This window comes from Canis lupus, chromosome 15 (genome assembly GCF_003254725.2).
Source record: "Canis lupus dingo isolate Sandy chromosome 15, ASM325472v2, whole genome shotgun sequence".
NCBI classification, from domain to species: domain Eukaryota; kingdom Metazoa; phylum Chordata; class Mammalia; order Carnivora; family Canidae; genus Canis; species Canis lupus.
The window spans coordinates 21,151,714-21,176,151 of record NC_064257.1 but is presented as its reverse complement, the minus strand read 5'-3'; the positions used below and the strand labels follow the sequence as shown (position 1 = coordinate 21,176,151).

Sequence of the window (24,438 nt, the reverse complement as noted above, 5' to 3'; positions counted from 1 at the left end):
ACTCTAGTCATTTATATTTAATTTATATAATTAGTTAGGGGTACTCAGTCATTTTTCAGGTGAAATGCCCCAGATGATATGTTTTTTTTTTTTTATTCCTAAGCCTGTATCTTGTCATTTCTGTAGTTAAAATTTTAAAAAAGAGTGTTCCAATTACAAGAAAGAACTTGTTAACCATCAGGACTTTATTATTAACTATTTACCAAACAGCAGATAGTTTTTGTTCAATTATTTTATTCAATTTTATTTTTCACTGATTGCAAAAGCGAAACATAGAAAACTGATTAAATATGAAAACAAAAAGGAAGAAAATAAACCTATTTGAAATCCAGATCTAACTACTATTCCGGTCCTATAGGTATGACAGGCCCAGTTTTTATATATATGTAAAAATGTATATATTTTATTTTTTAACGTACTTTTCCAAACCCCATCTCTCACTTGCTCTCAACTTGATTTCTATTCTAAAAATAATTTATTATCTTCTGTGAAAGCCAGTGTTTTCATGATTTGATGCAGAGCATCTTAGATTTAGTCGATGTAAGTTCATCACATGAGCTCAATATCAAAGGCAGAGTTCAAGAGAAACATCTTCAGTCAGGCTCTTAGCACCAGGGTTAAATTTTTCTCTTACCCAAAGAGCAATTCAAGAGCTCCATTGATCAGCACTGCAGTCCTTTTATTGACTGTCAAAAAAGACTATCCAGCAATATTTCCATTATTGCCATGTAACCTTCATCTCATTCATGTATTTATATCCTCATTTATTCATCCACTTAGCTAGATATGCCCTCTACTTAACTAGAAAATTAAGATGTATGCTCCCTCTTTAAATTGAACTGGATTATATAGGCCAGATTACAGCATGACAAATGTGTAGGGAAAGCAGAGGGAGGGATTGGCATCCAGGTCTCTCAAGTAAAACTTGCAGCAATTAGAGCTAAATACTATTTCATTAATGCTATATTTAAGGATGCCTGGGGGGCTCAGTGGTTGAGTGTCTGTCTTCCGCTCAGGTCGTGATCCCAGGGTCCTTGGATTGAGTCCCACGTCGGGCTCCCTGCATGGAGCCTGCTTCTCACTCTGCCTGTGTCTCTGCCTCTCTCTGTGTGTCTCTCATGAATAAATAAATAACATCTTTAAAAATAAATGCTCTATTTAGTCCAGTGAAGTGTTATTTTGTGGAAATAAAGAAAATATTTGAATTATACTAAACCACCATAGTCTATGAGCAGTCCTGCTGGCATGAGACTGCTGGAAGACACTCTCTCCCGGGCCCCTCAAGATCCCGAATGGGCCTCATACTCTGCTCCAGCCCCTTCCAGCCCCAGGTTAGGAACTGTCCTGCCAACCCCAGAGGCAGGCCAGTGACCTCAGTTGAACAGAAAGTCCTAAAATGGATGCTTGTGAGCTTCAATTTCTCCCAGTTGTGGTCCTGGAGCAGTTCGGTCCCCTCAGAGACCCACTGGGGGACATGCCCACCCGCGCTCCTGTCAACCTCGGTCTGTTGCAGAGCCTGAGATGGTCCTGTAAGTCAGCTTCAGGCTCCCTCAGTCATGGTCACCGAGCCACAGTGATGCAGTCGCCTGTCCAGAGAAGAGGTGGGAGAGGAGCCCACCTGGGCCTCCAGAGCAAGCCTCAACCTTGGCTGTGGACCAGAAGTAACCATAGGAGTCAGTTGTAGCCCTTCCCAGCCAGCATCTGGATTTAGTCCTCTCCATGCAAGGATGCATCCAGGATCCCGGCAGGAGCCCATCCCCTCCACCCGCCCCACTCTGTGTACCTGGTAACAGGCCTGCTATTTAAGGACCCAACTGCACACCCCAAAGTGGATCCTTGTGCCAGCACCACCTACTGAACAATGTCCCTTCCACCTAGGGGCCAGACAGGGTCCCCCTATGCCCAAGACTCTAGCAAGAAGCCTGCCACCTCTGACCCCACAGCAGACCCAATAACAGCTTTATTTAAGGCAAATATTAATAGAACTGAAGGGAGAAATAAGTAACAATATAGTAACGATAAGGGAATTTATCACCCCACTTTTGAAATTGGTTAGATCATCCAGACAGAAAATCAATAAGGAAATAGCAGACTTGATTAACCCTGCACACCAAATGGACCTAATAGGCACATACAGAACATTTCAATCAAAAGCATCAGAACACACATTCTTCTCAAGCGCACGTAGAACATTTTCCAGGGTTTCTGGACTGAACCCAGCTCTGCCCCTCTTCCCTTACTCTGCTCGCGCTCTCCTCTCTCTCTCTCTCTCTCTCTCTCTCAAATAAATAAAATCTCGAGGGAAAAACCCTGGCTTAATGTGCAATTCAGAGGTTTTCTAACTACTTAAATATATATCATAAATCAGTAATTCTAGCTTCAGTATTATGTCAGCAACCTTACTAGATGGGTACGGTTTTCAATTACTCTAACACTTCCATAGCAAAATATTTATTTAAAATCATTTAAATGTGTGTAACTGTGAGTATAAATGAAAAGCAGCTTGCATATGTCATCTATGTTCCTGAATAGCCTATATTTTTTTTCAGTATGTATTTATTTAATATGCTCTTTTGTTCTCACTCATTATCTTCATAAGTGATAATGCACATAGCCTACTGCCATTCATAATTAGCAACACAAATTCACTGCTTAGAATTTTGTCTTCTAATTCCTCAAACTCGTAGTCATGAAAACATGTTATGAATTTGGAAAGAATACTTATTTTCTCCCAAAAGATATCTAAGTCAACCGTGATACTGCTTTCAAAGGTAGAGAACTACAAATGGGAGAGTTCACATTTGCTTTTGCCGGTGTTTCTATACCAGAGCTGTATTCAGGTGTATTCAGGCAATTTCAGAAATGTTTTAAAGAGACAAAAAATACCAGATACACATAAATAAAAATCGAAGGAAGAAAAGAACTAAGTGCAACAGTAATAAGCATGCCATTGAAAGCCTTCCGGGAGGGAAAGGAATTAATCTATTTTTAGCAGCTGGGCATTATTTCTTAGTCATTTGCAGAACTAATGAGCTTAAAAGTTAGTCCTCCAGTTTCTTCCAAATGTTAGCACATTTAACCTAATTCATAAAACATTTTCTGGTCTGAAGCTATCAACAGATTATTAGAGACTCAGTGATTTTTCTTCTTGCCACTCTGATAGCGTTCCTGTAACCTCCGCTGTCTTTTGTAACACAGAGTCCATTTTATAAAGTGAAAACGAAACAAAGCTGAAGGAAAACAACCTCCAGTGTTCTATTTATGAAATATGTGATCAGCTTAGTTTAGAACGTATAGGAAATGTTAATAAGCAAGTTAAATAAAATCATAAATAGGCTGCTTCTCTAAAGCCAACCACATAATAAAAATGTTCTAGTTTGAAGTTATATGAGAAGAGGACCATTCTTGGCAAAATAGAAAACAATCCAAGGGAGGGAGAATGAGAAGTTAAAAGTCTATCTTTGACATCAATATCACTTTGTTCTCTCATTGCTCCCTTTTTCCCTCCAGGTGCCAGGGACTGAGTCTCTGTAACCCTCCCCAACCCCAAATCAATTTATATCTCAAGATTTTTTTCATCCTCTCTATGCCATCATCTAAGTTTCTCAATTTAAATTTCCATTTTCTAAATATGTTAGTACAGTATTTCCCCCACATGTCTGAGAATCGGGATCATTTAGGTATCTTTAAAAATACACACAAATCTGGGCTCCACCCAAGATAAATAAATCCAGAATACCAAGAGTAAGGTTCGGTGTTCAAATTCACTTTCCTGATGATTCTGATCATCAGGTTTGGGGAGGACCGGGGCTCTAGCCAAACAGCTGAGATATCTGACAAATCTTTTTTAAAATATATAAATAAATCCAAGAAACTACAGATTATTAAAATTGTATTCTTCAGCATCTTATTTGCATTTTAACAGGCCGTTCGATGGCAAAACTCCTAAAGTGGTAATTTTGGATATTTGAGATATTTACTTACATATTCATCAAATACAGAGCATCACACTGGGCTTTCACAATTACTGTTCCAGGCAATAGAGATTAAAAAAAAAAAAAAAAAGACTAAGGTGTTGCTCTTGCAAAAATGGAGCTGTAAGTAGGGAAGAATAACAAGAAACAGATGAATTTTAAACACAATAGAAATATGAGCAAAGGCTTTTGGGAATCAAAGAGAGTAGATAATTCTCTCCTCCTTGGGGAGTTTGGGAAAATGTTATTGGAAGAGGTGATATTTAAACAGGTCAAAAGATGAGTAGTTTACCAAGTCCAGAAAGACAAACATTATTGCAGGATGGGAGAACTGTAAAGAGTGCAGTCTTCCTGGGCTCTGGATTGTATAGCTATTGAACAGAGAGATGATACTGAAAGCATGATTGAAGAAGCCCCACTGTGAAGGGATTTGAATACCCTGCTAAGTTGTTTACACTTTAGTCCAAAGATAGATCAGTGAGGGTCCATTTGGTTGCCAGGGACAGAAATCTCAAATAAAACTGTCACATAGGAATAGCTTCAGTTGCTGGCTGAACCAGGAGTTCAAACCCCGCCCCCAGGACTCCCTCTCTGACATCTCTGCTTTCCTTCATGCTGCTTTTATCTCAGTCTTCACCTGGTGGCAACAAAACTGCCAAAGAGTTAGAGCTACATTCTTCCCACCTGTTAATCCCAAAGAACACAATGTCAATATCCCATAGCTCTCTTCTGAATCTCAAGGGGTTCTTTCAAGTGCCCAAACAGTTATCAGGTGCACCAGGACCTCATCTTACAGGTTCTCCTCCAGGCAGAATGAGAGTGTTCCCTCTGTGGCTCTACCACACATTCTAAGAACCAATCTGATTGCACCAACTTGGATTGATAGTCCCGTCGCTGAATAAATCACTGTGCTGGCGAGGTGAGAGGGGATGGCAGGGGGAAGTTGATTGGTTAGGACTGGCCAAATAGCCATCTAAAGCAGCCCTATAGTCAGGGTAATTTGGTGCCCTCATTGAAAAGGCAAAACAAACAGGGAATCGTGTGCTGAGTATCAGAGACAAACAAAATATATAAAACAGGCAGTTCTGGTAGCCAACTAAAGAATTGGGTGAAGAGAAACGGACTGCAGTTAAAACAAAATACAGTAGCCCAAATTAACTTAGATGGAATTCAGGAGGAGAAACAAAATATGAAATCATTTATTTAGTAGAATCTATTAGGCCTCTGAATGATGCGGGGGTGGGTAGAAGATACAGAGGAGTTAATGCCAACTTGAGTTTCTACCTTTCATTGCCACTAAAATCACCATTTATATGCACAACTGAGCCCAATGTTAGAAATACCTTCACACTTCTCCGGATAGTCTCTTTGCTCATAAGATCCAAATGAGTAGATGCTAAATCTCTCTGAAATAACTAATAAGACTATGAACACACTGAGACACTTGCACAGATATACACTCACACAAACACATAGGCATACATTTCTTGGATTTTAATCTATGTGCTGCTAATTAATGCAATGTTAATTAAAATTCTGAGTTTGTGATACTGTTATTGCCTTTACAGCTGACTTTCCAGCAGAAACTTTTAAAAAGGCATTCCTATGAGTCCTTGAAAAGAAACATGACTGAAATGTTTCTGTTATTTGATTTTAACTGTTCAAAAATATCCTTAATTACCACGTGAAAAGAGTTTCAGCAAAAGGTATTTTAAACAAATTGGAATTGTTACAATAAAACTAATTCAAAAACTCTTTGTTTACTTTTAAGGATGCTAAATATAAAAAGGTAAATTTTAGATGAAGCTAATCAAAGGATCCACTGGAAGTAAAATTTTTTTCAGTCTCATCTATTCCATTAGTCTTTCAACTTGTTGCTCATTATTAAAGAAGATAGAATGTTTTATACACAATATGCAAGCAATTTAAATTACCTAAATGAATCCCTTTAAGTAGCTGTCATCTGTAACAGAACATTCCTTGACAGAGTAATTCCAGATCCCATTTAACTATGCTACTCAGTATTTTACTGACACCACTTTCATGATTGTCTACTCACTTAAAACTTATTACCTGTAGACTCCATTCAAGGAGCATAGACAACAAATGTCTGCTTTGTGCTTACTTATTTGTTACATAAAATATTTTCTCATAAGGAGGCCATGAGTTTAAAATGTGTTTTATGCTGGTTTGAGGGCAACTGTAAGGAGGCAGAACAAGGTAGAACAAAGAAGGCAGGTTTTAATCACATTCTTCAGACTCAGTGACTTAAAAACTAAGTAAGAAGGTGAACCAGCCAGGATGCAGGAAGACTCTACAAATCTGCACAGAAATAGGCAATACCCATGATATGTTCATGGGGAGTTCCAACTAGAAAAAAACATAAGACTATTAAATGGAAACTCACCCAGGAGGTGAACATGATGGAGGTCACAATCTACAAAGAGTTCTTGACCCTCAGTGTCTTCTCTGCCATTTGACCTGGGAGAAACAGAGAGAAGAAAGACCCAGGAGAGAAGCTCAGGGAAGCTTTTGGGCTTTAATTGCACAAATGGCCAGCCAGTTCACATTCGGCTAAAATAATTGTATGTGCTATGACCTTGGACTTTCAGTCTCTGAGCCTCATTTTCCTGGCTTGCTGAATGCAGCCCATAATGCCTATCTTCAAAGGTGATATTCAAAATAGTTAACAATTAGCAAGACACAAGTTCCAATCAATCAGCACAAACGTGTGATCAATGAGAACAGATATAGATAGTGAAGTACAGCTTGATATCTTCCCCTCTTTCCCCACAAAGTTGATATAGTGATTAAATGATATGACTGTAAAAGCTATAACAGCACAGTATCAATAGGAGCTCAAATTATTTGTTTTTCTGCTTCTTCCTACAGCTTGCCCTTGACTCAGTGCACAAGACTGACTCCATGTACAATCTTTTGTTCATAAGGGCACCATTTCCAGAAAGTTCTACACTTAAATGAGAGCCTAAAAGGTGTTTTCCAACTCTAGCAGCTACAGATAATTTGTTAATTGTAAAAAAAATTATGTTAGCTCAAAACTCTGTCATTCACTCTTGTAACTTCTTTCTATGCTCATTCTTTTTAAATTTCCTCAATTTTCCACCTAAATACTGATAATTCCCAATTCTATGTCTCCAATCCAAATCTTTTCAACTATATCTTTAAAAGCTCTATTTCATTCATTCTTTTATTCAGCAAATATTTATTTAGCCACTGCTGGATGCCAGGTCTCTACTAAGCAATGGTTATTTAGTAGTGAACAAAACAGATATCCCAGCAGAACATGTCCCCAGAAAAGCAAGGACAAAAATCTTTCACCAGAATCAATTCATTTTCTTGTCTTTCCTAATTCAGTGAATGACATTGCCAATTAGCCAAATGACAAAGTCAGATCTTGCCTGACATACTTAATTCCCTCCTCCTTATTCTCCAATACCCTACACAAAGTCAGCCTCATCAACCATGAAAGTTGATTCTCTAAAACAGACTGTTTCTATATACTATAAAGCTGTAGTAATCAAAACAGTAAGTACTAGCACAAAAATAGACACATAGATCAGTGGAACAGAATAGAAAGCCCAGAAATAAATCCACATGTATATAGTCAATTAATTTTTGGCAAAGAAGGCAAGAATATGCAATGGGAAAATGACACTCTCTTCATCAAATGGTGTTCAGAAAATTAGCTACATGCAAAAGAATGAAACTGGACCATTTTCTTACACCATAAACAAAAATAAATTCAAAATGGATTAAAGACCTAAATGTGAAATCTGAAACTATAAAAGTCCTAGAAGAGAGCATGGGCAATAATTTTTCTGACATTGGCCACAGCAATTTTTCTAGATATGTCTCCTAAAGCAAAGGAAACCAAAGTAAAATTAAACTATTGGGACAACATCAAAATTAAAAGTTTCCACACAACTAGCTGGGCAGCCCTGGTGGCTCAGAGGTTTAGTGCCACCTTTAGCCCAGGGTGCGATCCTGAAGTCCTGGGATCAAGTCCCACATCAGGCTCCCTGCATGGGACCTGCTTCTCCCTCTGCCTGTGTCTCTGCCTCTCTCTCTCTCTGTGTCTCTCATGGATAAATAAATAAAATCTTGGGATCCCTGGGTGGCGCAGCGGTTTGGCGCCTGCCTTTGGCCCAGGGCGCGATCCTGGAGACCCGGGATCGAATTCCACATCAGGCTCCCGGTGCATGGAGCCTGCTTCTCCCTCTGCCTATGTCTCTGCCTCTCTCTCTCTCTGTGACTATCATAAATAAATAAAAAAAAAATTAAAAATAAATAAATAAATAAATAAATAAAATCTTAAAAAAAAAAAAAGTTTCTACAAAGCAAAGGAAACCATCAACAAACTAAAAAGCAAACTACCGAATGGGAGAAGATATTTGCAAATGATATCCCTGATAAAGGATTAGTATCCACAATATATAAAGAACTTATACAATTCAACACCAAAAAACTCCACAAATAATCCAATTAAAATTGGGCAGAAGACACAAACAGACATTTCTCCAAAGAAGACATACAGTTGGCCAACAGACACATGAAAAGACATTCAACATCATTTATCATCATCAGGGAAATGCAAATCAAAGCCACAATGAAATATCACCTCATACCTGTCAGGATAGCTAAAATAAACAACACAAGAAACAACAAGTGTTGGCGAGGATGTGGAGAAAAAGGAATGCTCATGTACTATTAGTGGGAATGCAAACTGGCACAGCCACTGTGGAAAACAGTAAGGAGGTTCCTCAAAAATCAAAAATAGGATCATCATATGACCTACTCATTTCACTGCTGGGTATTTACCCAAAGAATACAAAACACCAATTTGGAAAGATAATTGGACCCCTGTGTTTATTGCAGTATTTTTTACAATAGCCAGATTATGGAAGCAGCCCATGTCCATCGATACATGAATGGATAAAGAAGGTGTGGTATATATATATATATTTTTTTATCTGTAAAAAAATATAAAATATATATCTATATTTTATCTTTATCTTTATATAAATATATTATATGTGTGTGTGTGTGTGTGTGTGTGTGACACAGACACATAGTGGAATATCACTCATTCATTAAAAAAAACAAAATAAAATATTGCCATTTGCAAGAACATAGATGGATCCAGAGGGTATTATTCTAAATGAAATGTCAGTGAGAGAAAGACAAATAGCATATTATTTCACTCATATGTGGAATTTAAGAAACAAAACAAAGAAAGATAAAAGAGACAAACCCCTCAAAAAATCAAAAAACAGACAAACAAACAAAAAGCTAGGGGTGGCTGGGTGGCTCAGACAGTTAAGCATTTGCCTTCAGCTCAGGTCATGATCCGGGAGTCCATCACCGAGCCCATGTTGGGCTCCCTGCTCAGTGGAGAGTCTGCTTCTCCCTCTCCCTCTGCTCCTCCCCCTGCCCCACCCCGTTCATTTTCTCTCTCTCTCTCTCTCTCTCTCTCTCACACACACACACACACACACACACACTCTCAAATAAATAAATAAAATTTTTAACAAAAAAGAAACAATAAGCCAGACTCTTAAACACAGAGAGCAAGCCAATGGTTATTAGAGGGAGGTGGGTCAGGGGATGGGTGAAAAAAGTGAAGGGAATTGAGAGCACACTGATGATGAGCACTGAGTAACGTATGGAATTGATGAACCACTGTATTGTATACCTGAAACTAATATAACACTCTTAACTATACTGGAGTTTAGGTTGGTTTTTAAGTAAAATAAAATAAAAGTAAAATGGCAGATTTTCCTAATGACTGTTTGTTAGAAATGTATTAATTGAGAAGAAAAAGAGCATTTATATTCTATACCTGTTTTAGCAATTTTTATTAAAAATCACTTTTGCAACCGTTAGAGTGTGATGCTTCACATTTGAGGATTTTTTTTAAGTAAAATAAAATAAAGACACATTTACTTGACAGACAGAAAGCTCTTCCTCTCTCACCTCTTGTTTCAGTGTCCTGAAGCCTTATTGCTCTGGCCCTCTGTGCCCTCCATAGTGTTTTTAATGATCATTTTGCTATTGATTCCATCTTGAGATGTGTTCCACAGCAATTATGACCTCTGACTTCCCATTTTCCCATTGAAATGTATATGTTTCATTCCTGCTAAGAAGCAACCCACATGTTTTGTCTTTTGAAGCTCAAGTCTCAGCCTAAAATTTTCTTTGCTTTTACACTTTATATTCTATCAGCAAGGGGCAAGGTTCAGGAAGAGAATGCTGCTCTTTTGGTGGTGTTATATTCCATCCAAGTTTGCACAACATCTGAAATTGCAGACTGAAACAGTGGGTCAAATACATAGTAGCAACCGCTGGGCTTTGAAAAGCCTTTTTCCACTTTACAAAAAAATTCTGCAAGGCCCATGCTGTCCTATCACAGTTATGGTCTTTCTTTGAATAACTTATATTCAAACTTTTGCTTTATTTTATGGCCAAGAGAATTTCACACATCAAAGAAGGTTCAAGCAGGTCAAAAGAAGTACCCAAATAAGTGCTAAGAATGTTACTACAAGGAAAAGAATAATATGAAAACTAACATATGCCCCATAATAGCAGCTGCACTCTTTTAACTCATTATATCACTTTGCAGCTTTGTGCTTTTTCAGAGTTTTAAATCAACACATAATCCTATCATGATTTACTCATCCATTTAACAAATGTTTACCAAGACTATCTTCCGAGGCTCAAACCAAGCTTTCTTTTAAGAAAGCGGGATATGAAATGAAAAAGTCAAGCTCGTGGTGCTAATTACATTTTATTTAAAGAATAAAGAATATGCATAAAGAGCCTGTTAAATTTGTTTCTAGAGAAACTATCATTCATAGTCCTCAAATTATAATTTCCTCTCACTTTTCTTCTGGCCAGTCTTGAATGTAACAGAACATTTGAAGGGAAATCGCACATGGTCTTTCTTCATAAGGAAGGACAATACCATTGAAAGACGGAGTCAGATTGCCTCATGAAACCTAAGTGAATTTTGCCATAGTCTTTTGTTTACTCACTAATTCAGTCAATAAATATCACATAAGTACTTAAAATATATCAGTCACTGTGTAACAGGCCGAGGTTATAATTGTAGTTGAGGCAGAAAAGGAGCCTGTCCTCAGACATCTTAAATTCTGATGGAACAGACAGGAATTAACCAAATAACATTGCAAATATCCGACGTTGGCACAACGCTGTAGATTCACCTTCCACCACCCATATCCCTCTACATTGCTGTTTTCCTTCCTATGATAGTCTTCCCACAAAGACTGCAAGAAATTCTTCTGGGTTATAATTACAATGCCTGAATTCAGGGTAACTTGATGCCTGTGGCTCTGCCTCTTTTCATCCATTGTTTGTTGGACACTTTGATACAAAACAATAAAGAAAAATTGTGCTCACTCTGATCCTGTATATTGGCTTACTGAGCACACTGTTGTTCTCCCCATAACATTTCACAGCTCTGCTCTATTGCCTGAAGTTATGCCCCCAGATGTCCTACGGACTGTTGTTTCCCCCCTTCTTATGTTTTAGTAACTTCTGTTCATTGCCCACATCTAGTTCAGTGGAGCTCAAGGCAGCAGACCGGGTTCCCTGCTGGTAGACATTGCCGTCCAGGAGACTATGATTGCCGTTTCAGGTTTGCCACATGGTGAATCAGAGATAACTCTGATGCAACTCATCCAACTTATTTGCATTCTCTGGCAGTGAACTAAAAAATGTAGATGCAAGATAGGATGAATATATTTCTTTACTTTAGGTTCATTCTTTCTACTCAAGTTCATGCTGATGCTTGGGTATTACTCAGCTACATCTATAGCTCCTATTTATCTTGCCATTCAGTTGCCTATAAAATATTTATTACCAATTTCTGTTCATGCACTGCTTGTGCCTGGGGATGAAAAAAAAACATGAATAAAGCACAATGATTGATATGTAGTAGACTCTCAACAGTGTTTTTAAATAATAATAATAATAATAATAATAATAATAATAAACCCTGATGACTGACAAACACAGTGTCTATCTCCAATGACATTCTCTTTAGCAAAAAAGGTAAGAAGGTAAACACAATACAAGGAGCATTGCCAGTAAAGAAGGTATAAAATGCACCTAGAACAATGCCTGTGATATGCTAGGCCACAAACATTTGTAGAATGAATGAATATGAACAAGTAAGGGGGTACTAATTACTAATTATTGTGAGTTGACAGAAAATGAAACCCCTAATGTCTACCCCTAAGACATACAGAAGGAATCACTGCACAGGTGTCGTCTGAGATAGATCTGAAGTTTGCTTAGCTATTCGCCAGGTGTGCCAAGGAAGTCTGGTTTGTTGACTATAGGAACAGGACGGGCTAAGCAGAGCTATGTAATTTATGGGGCCCAGTGCAAAATGAAAACATGGGATCAGACGCTTTGTGCAAAATGTAGTGGGGGGGGGAGATGGTGTCTAAAGTACTAAAATATAAAGCTTTTCCTGTCTTCCACAGTCTTTCTCCTACTTCTCAGCATGTTTATTATTTGCTACTTCTATTGTTCTAAGTAGAAAAAAAATAAAAATTTTAAATTATAAGCATCAATTGTGCCCTTCATCTTTATACTTTTCACAATATCAGTTTTAAATAAAAATATAAGAGCAATTAACTTGTGTGCGGAATCACCAAATCACACAATTTGTATTTCATAGCTCATATGTGTGTACCAAATAATGGAAGTGCTACAAAAGCCTATCAGTTCTAGTTCAATTTTTGATATGCACACATTCTACCTGAATGAAGGAGAAAGGACCTATGGGCTGCTCCTTACTTTCCCTTTTTTACCACGTCATCATTTCTAGTACAAGTAGTTGGCTAATATTGAGAAGTAATACCAAGTGACAAAGGATATGATAGGATTCCTTGTTATTTCAAATTTCCTACAATACCATTGCCTTTCTTTTACATTTGAAGCCAGTTCAGATTCAGTAGGAAAGTGTGGCATCTCAGGCGGTGTGCCCCAGCCTCCTAAATTGTAGTCTTAGTACACGTACCTTGCTTGGACTTGCATTGAACTTCAACACCAAACTTCCACCATATTGTTGTACTCATGGGGCCTCTCATGGGCAAATAAGCAACAAGCAAAGCCGAACACACAGACAATTCTCTCTGTTCATGTTCATGCCTCCTTGTTCCTTGGAACTTCGCTAAATAAACAAAACACAAGTTCAAAGTTAAAATTATTTAGACTTTTCGGACCACGACAGCATAGCTTTCAATGAAACACAGGGCCCTGGTATGTATGGAACCCTGTGCAACACAGGTTGCATGCTCATGAAGCACACCCTCGTTCAAAGGCACAGAAGCATGAGCCAGAAGTGTAGCCAGGGAACCCGGCACCGTCCCACTGTGAGGGAGCCTGGAGTCTGAAGGGAGTATAAGTGAAGTTGTTCCATACATACCAGAGAGGTAGGCAGGGTCGGTTGCCCTTTGCATTTTGCTCAGGAAATTTTCTCAATTCAGGTCTCTGGTGACAAAGACAGAGGCCCCAGCTCAGTGCGGGTCTTGAGTCAGGCCTCCAGGGTTCAATATCTACTCTAAGTGAGACCTGCCTCACTCTGGCCTGCCTCAGTTTCCTCATTTATGAGAAGCATAAGAGTTGCAAAAGCATTTAGTACAGTGGAGGACGTTTAGTAAACAGTGGAGGACCTTTAGTAAGTACACAACACATGTTAAGTAGTATTACATAACTTCTAGAATCATTCATGCAAATATTTACTGATCACAAGCTATTCACCAGGGACTCAGCTAAGAGACATTGTAAGAACAGTACTTACGTAGAAACTTGAATTATGGCACTAAAGGACTGTCAAAGCAACTTTAATTGTGGCGAGAGAAGGAGCTTAAGAAGGCACACTAATGTGCTGCTCCTCACAGCAAAAGACGCAATTGGAAATGGAACATCAATTGCAACTGGCCAGCCAAATGTTTCATTTATCAAGAAAGGAATTGGGGGAATTGTCAGCAACATGGACAAAAAGCAGCATGCTCATAGAGGTTCCACAACCATTGTGAAAATTTGATTCCTTAAGAGACATCAAGTGTTTAAGTAAATATCTCCAGTAAATCTGTGAGCCTCAGATGACATGGACATTTCTCCAAAATGAGACTACCTTAAATATTTTTAAATCAGATTTTGACTAGAATCTTGGTGATGGGCTTCAAAACATTTCAGTGAGGTTTCCACTGTGATAAATGTAGGTCCACCTTCTTATAAATGTTAATGGTTCACATGTGCAAATTGGCCCATTTGCCAATAGACACATTTATTTGCAAATTGACCTATTCTCTCTACCCTAGAATTCAAGAAAACATTTAGACTCATTTGGAAGCATAAAAAGTATTACCATTCTTACCTGGTACAAAGATTCTATCCATAATGGGAATTAATAATCACCTGCAATAGACTTTTACCTTTGCTCAACTATATTTCATGTCCACACAACAGCCGACTTTAAAAATTACAAATCAAATACCACTTCACTGCATGAAACCCTTTAATAACTTTTCCAGTGTAATTAGAATAAAACTAAAACTATTTAATATGATGTTAGGGATTGATATTACCTTCCTCCTTCATAACCATGATTCCAGATTTCCTGATTCTAGACCATATTACCAAGCTCTTTCCCTCATATTTGGCATGATCTTGGCCCAGAATTCTCTGGGTCCAGGTTTTCCCAAAGCTGACTCTTAACATGCATTGAAATCTTGGTTTAAATATCACTTTCTCAGACTAGCCATCTCTTTCTGTCCTTTTAAAAGTGTTTCTCAATAAATAAATAAATAAATAAATAAATAAATAAATAAATAAATAATAAAATAAAAGTGTTTCCTAGTTCACTTGCTATTCCATTACAATAGGTTTTTTCCCTCAATTCTCAGAGCACTTTTATCCTTTAAATTCTTATTTTGTGTTTACATGTTATTATTTGTCTTATCCTAGATGTAAGCTCTAGTGATCAGGGATTTTTAAAATTATTTGCTGTTTTATCTCCATCAATCAAAACTGTCACTGGCACCTAACAGAAACTTACCATAAATATTTGGCTGAATAAATGATCAAATGGATGAAAAAACTGCCTCTGTGATTTTATTATTTTTTTGCCTTCTTGTTCTTTCCACTATAGTTTATGATGCTTTTCAGAAGTATAAGCAATTACTCATTTGGTGTTCTAATTGATTTCTGCCAAAGAGAGTTAATACTTTACTTGGTTTGGAAAGCCTTTGGTGTTTTATCTTATTTGGGCAGAACATTAGCTTATTCTCTAAAATGCACACTCAGAAAACAATCCAATTCTTATAAAAGAATTGAAACAAATATTACAGCTCCAAACGGTGTCTCAACTAGGAAATATTAGGAACTACAGCTATAAACAAATCAATCTAGAGGGTAGAAATCATTCATTCATGCTCCAATCCTACAAAGTCCTGCTCAATCTCATAAAATTGTGTAAAGCATCCCAGAACCCTCCATTCTTCTCAGTTAAATTAATTACTACTGAATCTAAATTTTTATATCTACTTTTTATACCTACCTTTGCTAGAGTGCAGCATTATATTTAACTGTTTAAGTATCTGTCTCTTCTGTTGGACTAAAAATCCTTTGATATAGTAATCATATTTATTTGCCTGTCCAATCTCAGTGCTATTACATAGTAGATATCAAATATTTTAACGAATGCATATAGTCCATCAGTCTGAGGATCTTCAGAGTCCTTAGAGACTACATATTTGCTGATACTGAACTAATATCTATAGGAAAAAATAGAGCTTAAATTTGGGGTTGGAAAGTAGAAAGCCCTGTTTCATATCCAGATCTACCCCTTGCTAACAGTGTGGCTTTGAGCACTTCATGCAACCCATGGAAGACAGTTTCATCACCTCTAGACTAAGAATTATAAGAACATTTCTAGAAGGTTTTTGCGAGGATTAAATAAGATGACATTTCTGAAAGGTTTACCATGGTGCCTAGGACATAGCAAGCACTCAACAGAGAAGACACCTGATAGAGGTGTGAAGGAGCTTATGTTTGAAATGAGGGGCATGAATACAAGAAACTGCATATAATTCTCTTTAACTCTGTTAAAAATATGTGGAACTAAAAGTTGTGATATGTATTGAGGAGGAATGTTCCTCTGTATATTAAAAGCTGAATTCATGGTCATCAGGGATTAAAGTAATCCACAAAAAGCCATTTTTTTCTAACTATTGTTTTTATTGGGCCATTGAAAGTTTTAACTTTTGTCAGATTAGCTGGCAATAACATAGACTATCCATACTGATTTTGACTTTTATATAACTCAGCAAATGTCCAGTTGGATTTTAAAATGTGTTCAGGGACACCTGGGTGGCTCAGCGGTTGAGCATCTACCTTGGGCCCAGGGCGTGATCCCGGGGTCCTGGGGTCGAGTCCCACATCAGGCTCCCTGCATGGAGCCTGCTTCTCCCTCTGCCTGTGTCTCTGCCTTTCTCTCTGTGTCTCTCATGAATAAATAAATAAAATCTTTTTAAAAATGTATTCAGATCCATCACTAGTCTTTGCACATATCAATTGTTTTCCTAAAACAGGAGTCAACAATCAATGACTCAGCCTGTGGTCTTACATCATAGGTTTTACACAACCCATGAGCTAAGAATGGGTTGTGCAATTTTGAATGGCAGAAAAAAATTAAAAGGGAGACATTTTCAAGACCCCTGAGAGTTATATATAAAATACAAGTTTCAATATGCATAAATAATCTTCTGTCGAAACACAGTCTTCACAATATAGTGTTGATAGAGTTAAGTAACTGTGAGAGAACCCATGGCCAGCTAAGCTTAAAAATATTTACTATCTGATCCTTGATAATAATAATAATAATAATAATAATAATAATAATAATAAAAGTTTTACAGCACTGACTGAAACACCAAAGAGTATCTTTATTTTCATGCACTGGGAGAAAGGATTGTTCTCCCCAAAACTTCTTCACCTGTTCCACCCTATGCCACCATCTTCATGAGGGTGTGGTCACTTTGTATGCTCACATAGGCACTCCTACAGAAACATGAATTTGTTAGCTCAGCACATCAGTCTTACACTCCAAAGTGCCATGTTTTAGGAGCCGAATCCAATACTCTCCTAATTTACTAGTAAAAACTCTTTCAGATTCACTATAATTGACTTTAAAACTGAAGATATTCTCTTTATTGTTGTTTAACTAATTTAACCTGACTTTTCAAGAAATGGGCTATGTTGAGAAATAGCTTGGAAGAACACACCTAATATTTGTCCCAGATTGTGCACTGTTATCCTGTTTGATATACATCTTTAAATAAGTCAATTTTATTTTATGCTCTGCTAAGAGAGAAAGATGTATTTATTCTTAGGCTTCGTGAAACATTGGAATGAGTAAGTCGCTGTTCCATTTACTCAATGATAAACTCAAGGAGAATAAAAATGTAATAGAGAGAAAATTAGCATGTCACTTATTGTACTGGATGGTACTCCTGAGACATGCCTGTGCCTTTTTTCTTAAAATCTTTGACTTCCTCACCTCTATTTTCTGTGCCCAACACAAGTCCAAAAAAGTGCAAGTGCTTATCCACAAACACACCTTTCCATTTCTCATTTTCCAAGTAAATCAACAAATTTGAACAGATGACAGAGCCAGAGAATTGCTCTACAATACCATTGCCCTCAATTAACATTTCCTCTGGGCAATTCACACTGAAATAAAGTTCCCTTTGTCTCCAGTCAACATCTTAAGGAAACAAGGTGTAAATTGATGAAAGAGAGAGGAATCTTTTGGATTGGGCTTGGTAGGGTAACATCTAAGTGGCTATCTTTTTTTCTCCTAGTCAATTCTTAAAAGAAGAAGCAGAGTCCTTAATATATTTCCCATTTAGTTTGAAATAATCATTGTCCAGGTTGATTGGAAACATTGTTCTGTGACGGCTAGCAGACGTCGAGCACTGCATTCTATATAAGAAGTGAAGCTATCTCTCTGAACATAGTTTGTACGCTTTCAGGATGAAAACAATCAAAATGCTCATCCAGACACTGAAACAATCACTAGGGTCTTAAAGGACAAATTCACCAAACACACACACACACACACACACACGCACACGCACACACATGCACATGTACCCAAAGCATTTACACATAAATGTCTAGCCAGACAGAGCTAGATACTTGCAAACTAGTCCTGTGAATTGAGACAATCATTTTAGTTACTGGAAAATGTAAAAATTGGAATGCTGCATGTGGGTTTCTCCATAGCTTGCTTACTCTGTCTTAAGAGAAATAGTATTTAGATACTGTTTTCCTCAGACATGTAGCCAGAGAAAAAAGCATTTTGAAATTTCAAAGCTGAAGAAAAGAGTGACAGTATAGAGATATATCAGCTGATAAAAGTAATGCTGACCAGGAAGCTTTTAAATTATTTTCAAAATCTTTTATCAAGCTATATTCTATTATGGAATATGGCGGCTTTTTAAATTGGATTTCCCTCAAGCTGCAAAAGTGAGCTTGTTGTTCTGCTACAATCTCCTTTGAGGGAGCTCCAGGGTTATTAACCCTCTAACTTAAGAAATGCAGGCAATATCCCAAAGCCTAGTTCTGAGAGGAGTTGGCATCTGTGAGCATATAGAGAGCCTGACAGATGTGTGTTCACTAATTCAACGGTTATTTATTGAGCCCAGTACATGCTGTGGATATGTGTGGGCCAAGGGCAGGCTGCCCTCAAATGTGCCACGATGGCATATGGATTATTTTGAATTAAAATCACTTAAGAAGAAGCCAGTGCAAAAAGAATGCTCTGACACCCCCCCCCCGCCCCCCCCCCCACACCTTTTGTCTCCAGAAAGCAGGAAACAAATCTCCCATGTGAAAGATGGCATCCTTGTACCAGGGGGTAGATACACTTACTGTCAGACATAGGAAATTCAGAGCTAAAAAGTGCATATAAACAAAGCTTGTTGGTTTTTGGTTTTTTGTTTTGTTTTGTTTTTACTAATTTACTACCTCAGCCCAAACTCTGTTTAAAATTCCATCTAGTTGGGATCCCTGGGTGGCGCAGCGGTTTAGCGCCTGCCTTTGGCCCAGGGCGTGATCCTGGAGACCCGGGATCGAATCCCACGTCGGGCTCCCGGTGCATGGAGCCTGCTTCTCCCTCTGCCTGTGTCTCTGCCTCTCTCTCTCTCTCTCTCTCTCTCTCTGTGACTATCATAAATAAATAGATAGTTTAAAAAAAAAATTCCATCTAGTTAAAAAAAAAAAAATTCCATCTAGTTGAAGCTTCCAAACATACATTTCTTTGTCTTGTCAATTCCTCACAGATTTTTTTCTTTGTCTAAAAAGTATAAAAATGCCTGCTTTGGTCACTTCTTTGGATCTCAATATCAATATGGGCCTCCATGGGTATATAAGTAAACTCTGTGGTTTTTTTTCCTGTTAATCTGTCTCAGGTCAATTTCATTGTTAGACCAGCTAGAAGAATTTTGAAGAGTACAGAAAAATCTTTCCTCTCCAACACATACATCAGCAGTAAAAACAGACAAAAGTCCCCACTTTTGAGCTTAAGTGGAGTTTACCTTCTAGCTGAGAGATACAGATAACAGACAATAAATGTATCAAATTAGTAAATAGCATAGTATATTAAAAATGTTCAGTACAATAGAAAAAATAAAGCAAAGTAAGAAGAGCTGAGGTTGGGAGAGTCACAACATTAAAATAAATGGTAAACAATGTAGGCCTCATTGAAAAGAAAACGTTTGAATATCTGAGAGGTTCATATCTTGGAGAAGAATGATTCAGGGAGAGCAAGTGGCCAGTACAATGGCCTAATCTACAATATAGATTAGGACACACTCAGTAAGTATGAAAAATATCAAGGAGGCCAGAGAGGGTTAGGCATAGGATGAGTGAGGGTAAAAGTAGTAGGCAATGGGCAAATTGATAAACAGATTATGTAAGTGTTTAAAGTAATAAACTGAAAAAAAAATGAGGACTCACTGGCAGGTTTTGGGCAGAGGCATATTATGATGTAGATGTTGTGAAGTTTATTGCCTGAGGTGACTTGAACATTTTAGAAACTGAAATTTATTCTCGTACATGAAGTATGACTTGTCTCATATGAGATGGGCCACTACACGGATATTACATAAAACCCCTCACTTAGAACACGGGAGAACTGACTAGCGCCAGGTTTTCTGTGTGATAAGTGAGTCATTTAATTTCTTTATGCCTCCAAAAAGTTGAAAAGAATAATGCTACCTGCCATGTGTAGCTCTCAGAGTGGTTTGAGGAACTGGGGAGATAATGGAAGAAAGATAAAGTGTCAGATCAATATGGGGTGTCTTAGAGCTCAAGAGTTGATGACGATTTGTGTACATTCTGGTTGTCACAGCGATTATAGTCCTTTCTATCAGGAGTGAGAATGTCTATGCTGAGGCTAGAGAGTCAAATTTTTAGAAGATCGTTATATTTGTGAGAATGATAGGATATAAAGTATGTATAAGAGCTTTACAGGGATAATGTAGTGGAGGTGCTGACAGGAGGCCACTATGATAGATGTCAGATCAATCTATCAGATGGTAAACTCAGAAGTGAATGTAGAACGTGGGAGGAGAAGCTCAATCCCAAATCAAGCATGTCACCAATGTTAAGTGACAATGCTTGCTACGGGGAAAGCTATGAAAGAAAATAATATTTGCCATTATGAAAATATCGGACTTGTCTTTTTCCATTCCTGCTCAAGCAAGAGAGTAGATTTTTGTTGGCTGAAAAATTAAATGGAATTAAATATCTGTAATTTTTAACATCAAAAATGCGAGTGAAATGTTCCTGAGACTATAAGTACATAGGATAAATATATCAATAGGTATAAATGAAAATGACAGAGCAACACTAAACTCTCTTACATAATGTAAGAGATGATAAATTCCTTCAGGCCATATTACATAGAATACAGATTACAGAAAACAATTTTGCTCCATTAAGATATTTACTCTATGATTTAGAGATTTTTTAAATGTGTTTTTTGATTTATGATTTTAAAAACCTCACAAGTTAACTGTATGTAGAAACATTAGCTCCCCCATGAGAATAAAATGAATAGGTTTATCAAATATCTTATCCTAAAAGATCTAGGAAGACAGATACATAAAATAGAAATGTCCAAATGCTAGAGGATAAAGACTGAGGAAAGCATTTCCCAAAGTGACTTGCTAATAGATTTTGGTAGCGGGGTCTGCAGTCAAACTGATTTGGGAAATACTTGCCAAGAGCATATCCTGCTTCTAAAAATGGCAAACTAAATAGGTTAAAATGGTAGGGCACGCTGAAGGAGAAATGGAGGAACAGCTAGAAATCCAGTGAGAGCCACAATGCAAAGGGACATGGAATCCCAAAGAGAAAGTTTCTTACTTTATACTTTTGCTGAATATACACATTTGTCACAGCACACGAAAAAAAATTATTTTGTGTTCATAGCATTTTTAGAGCAACTGGTTTCTTCTTTTAGAGGTGTATAAGCTGAGTTCCAAGAGATCAAGTGATTTACCTCAGGCCATAGAGCTGAGATTGGGTCTTAAATTCAAGTCTTCAATCAAAGTAATATTCTTTGACTTCTAAACCTCTAAATATCATTTTAAAAATGGAAGATTCTTACAATAAACTTATGATACTCTCCTCTCCTTTTTGGTGAATTATTTCTAATGGCTTTTGCCATGGGAACTGAATTTTCCTTTTCTGGAAAAGAATCTCCTAGTTCCTATATAAAAAATAAAACAACTCTTGGTACCTACCAAGTGTTCCACAGATACAGTGGTCTAAATATTTGATCTATGTTTTACCATGTTTTTTTACTTTCTCCTACCAATTTATCATCAATAAATTTTTTGTCATGTTTGAAGATTTAAAATAATTATAGAGATGATTTTAGAAAGATACTGTGATAATATATGGCATAAGACATAGATATATGATAAATTTTGATGTGATATGAGAACTGTACTATGTGAAACAATAAATTCAAAGTCAACAATCTTGACAAAATTGTGATATATCTACAGAGAGACACACATATACACACAAAAATGATTGCATGCAAAAAGCCTATGACAGGGGATCCCTGGGTGGCTCAGCGGTTTGGCGCCTGCCTTTGGCCCAGGGCACGATCCTGGAGTCCCGGGATCGAATCCCACGTCAGGCTCCCGGCATGGAGCCTGCTTCTCCCTCTGCCTGTGTCTCTGCCTCTCTCTCTCTCTCTCTCTCTCATGAATAAATAAATAAATAAATCGTTAAAAAAAAAAAGCCTATGACAATTTAGTTCTATAATCTAGTTAAACATTATTGTACCAATGTTAGTTTCCTGGTTTTTATATTGTGCTACAGTTAAATCAGTTGTCACCACTATGGAAAGCTGGATAAAAAAAAAAAAAAGGAAAAAAAAAAAAGAAAGCTGGATGAAGATATACAGATTTTATGCATTATTTTTGCAATGTCCTGAGTTTATAATGACTCAAGTGATCAGTTAAAAACAAACAAAATACAAAAACAAAAAGAGCATAATTCAGAAGAGGGATCCACAGTCCTCTTCAGGCAGCCAAAAGAGCACAGGGCACAAAAAAAGTTAAGAACACCTGGCCTAATCCTTGGTAACCACAAAAGGACAGGCTCAAGGACAGGCTGAGGCATCCTCTGTAGATCTCCTTCAACTTGACAAGATCCAAAGAGATATATTTTCAGGAATCTTTGAGAGTCTTTGTTTCTTCATCTGTACAATGGTTCACTCACAATGCCCACTCTGAATCAGAAGCAAGAAAACTTTTGTAGTGTTTTTGCTGAGTATCTATCTCCATGCTAACACCTTGGATCTCTACCCCCTACTTCCCTCCCTAATTTGGCAAGGGGCTAAAAATAAATTAGATTCAGGTCAGTAAGAGTTATCAATCCGAGTCAAAAAGAAAGAGAAAACAAAAACTGTGATTTGTGAAACAGCTGATCCCCTTTTACTTATTCCTATTTATCTATCTATCTATCTATCTATCTATCAAGAATAAAGATACTATCTGGAGCATGGCTTATTATGGAAGATGTAGGAAGTATTTTTCTTCTATTTTATGAGAAAATATAAGCATTATATTACAAAAAGTAATAGGCTATATATTTTACCATTAATTTGTATCAAATATTTTGAAAATCAAATAGTCTCTAAAAAAACTACATTTAATAATTAAGTCTATTACTGAGATAATTGATCCAAAGAACATATTTTTCAAAATTATTTTCATCAATAGTATAGCTCCAAATAAATTTTAAAAATGCAATGTTTGGAATATCTATGCATATCAAAAATGAAACATGAACATATTGACTGTTTACTTTAGAAGAGATTGAAAGAATACTTACATTTTTTCAAATAATTTTTGCCTAAACTGCAACAACAGGGACTAACTTTGCACCCCAAATATGAAATGTCACTTTTAGAATTGAAGCTCAGCCTACTTGATATTTGAAAGAAAGAGAACAGATTTCAACATCTCCACAATGCAGTCATTCTAGTCAAACAGGTTCATACCATGAGTGCAAGTGTGGGATGTACTTTGAAAAGTATCTTGGAATTTTTTTCCCTCCTAATTATCAGTAATGTTGAATGTATTTAGTGAGCTCAGAAAGAGTCCAGGCTGATTACTCTAGCAACGCCCTAATGCAATTGTATGAGTTTGCTAGGGCCGCCATAACAAATGACCACAAACTGGGTAATTTGTTTAAAACGACAGAAATTTATTCTCTCGAAGTTATGGATGCCATCTCTGACTATCTATAAAGTCATATGAAACTGAAATGTTCAAATCTTAAATTTGGACCTCTCTGGATCAGAACATTCCAAAGGATATAATGAATCTATCTAAACCTACATTCATCTTGCACACAAAAATAAGGTGAGTGGAGAACTCCTTCTGAGGCTCTAAGGAAAAATCCATCCCGTGCTCCTGTTCTAGCTTCTGGTACCTGACAGCAATCCTGGTGTCTTGGTTTAGTACTATGTAACTCTAATCTCTGTTTCCATATTTCACTTTCTCCTTGTTTGTATCTGTAGCTCCAATTTTTTTCTATCTTTTTATTATAGGGATACCTACCCCTGGACGTAGAGCCCAACCCAAATCCAGGATGATTTCATCTCAAGATGTTAACTACATCTAAGAAGACCCTTTTCCAAATAAGGTAACATTCATGAATTTTAAAGATTAGGGCTTGGACATATATCTTTTGAGAGGCCTTAGTTAACCCACCACAGCAATGATCTATTTTAAAAGTAAACAAGGCGGGGGGGGAATCTCTGGGTGGCTCAGCGCTTTAGTGCCTGCCTTCCATCCAGGATATGATCCTGGAGTCCCAG

The 24,438-nt window shown here is 37.2% G+C and overlaps 1 long non-coding RNA gene across 2 annotated transcripts in view; it reads right to left on the bottom strand.

The window, feature by feature from the left end:
* Positions 1–24,438, bottom strand: part of LOC112654727 (uncharacterized) — a 50,581-nt gene that overhangs the window by 16,510 nt on the left and 9,633 nt on the right. For both annotated transcript variants that reach the window (XR_004804960.2, XR_003133302.3), the window contains exons 2-3: positions 13,042–13,194; positions 6,382–6,455 (exon numbers count right to left, since the gene is read on the bottom strand). This is a non-coding gene — a long non-coding RNA (uncharacterized LOC112654727). The remainder of the gene's footprint in view (positions 1–6,381; positions 6,456–13,041; positions 13,195–24,438) is intronic.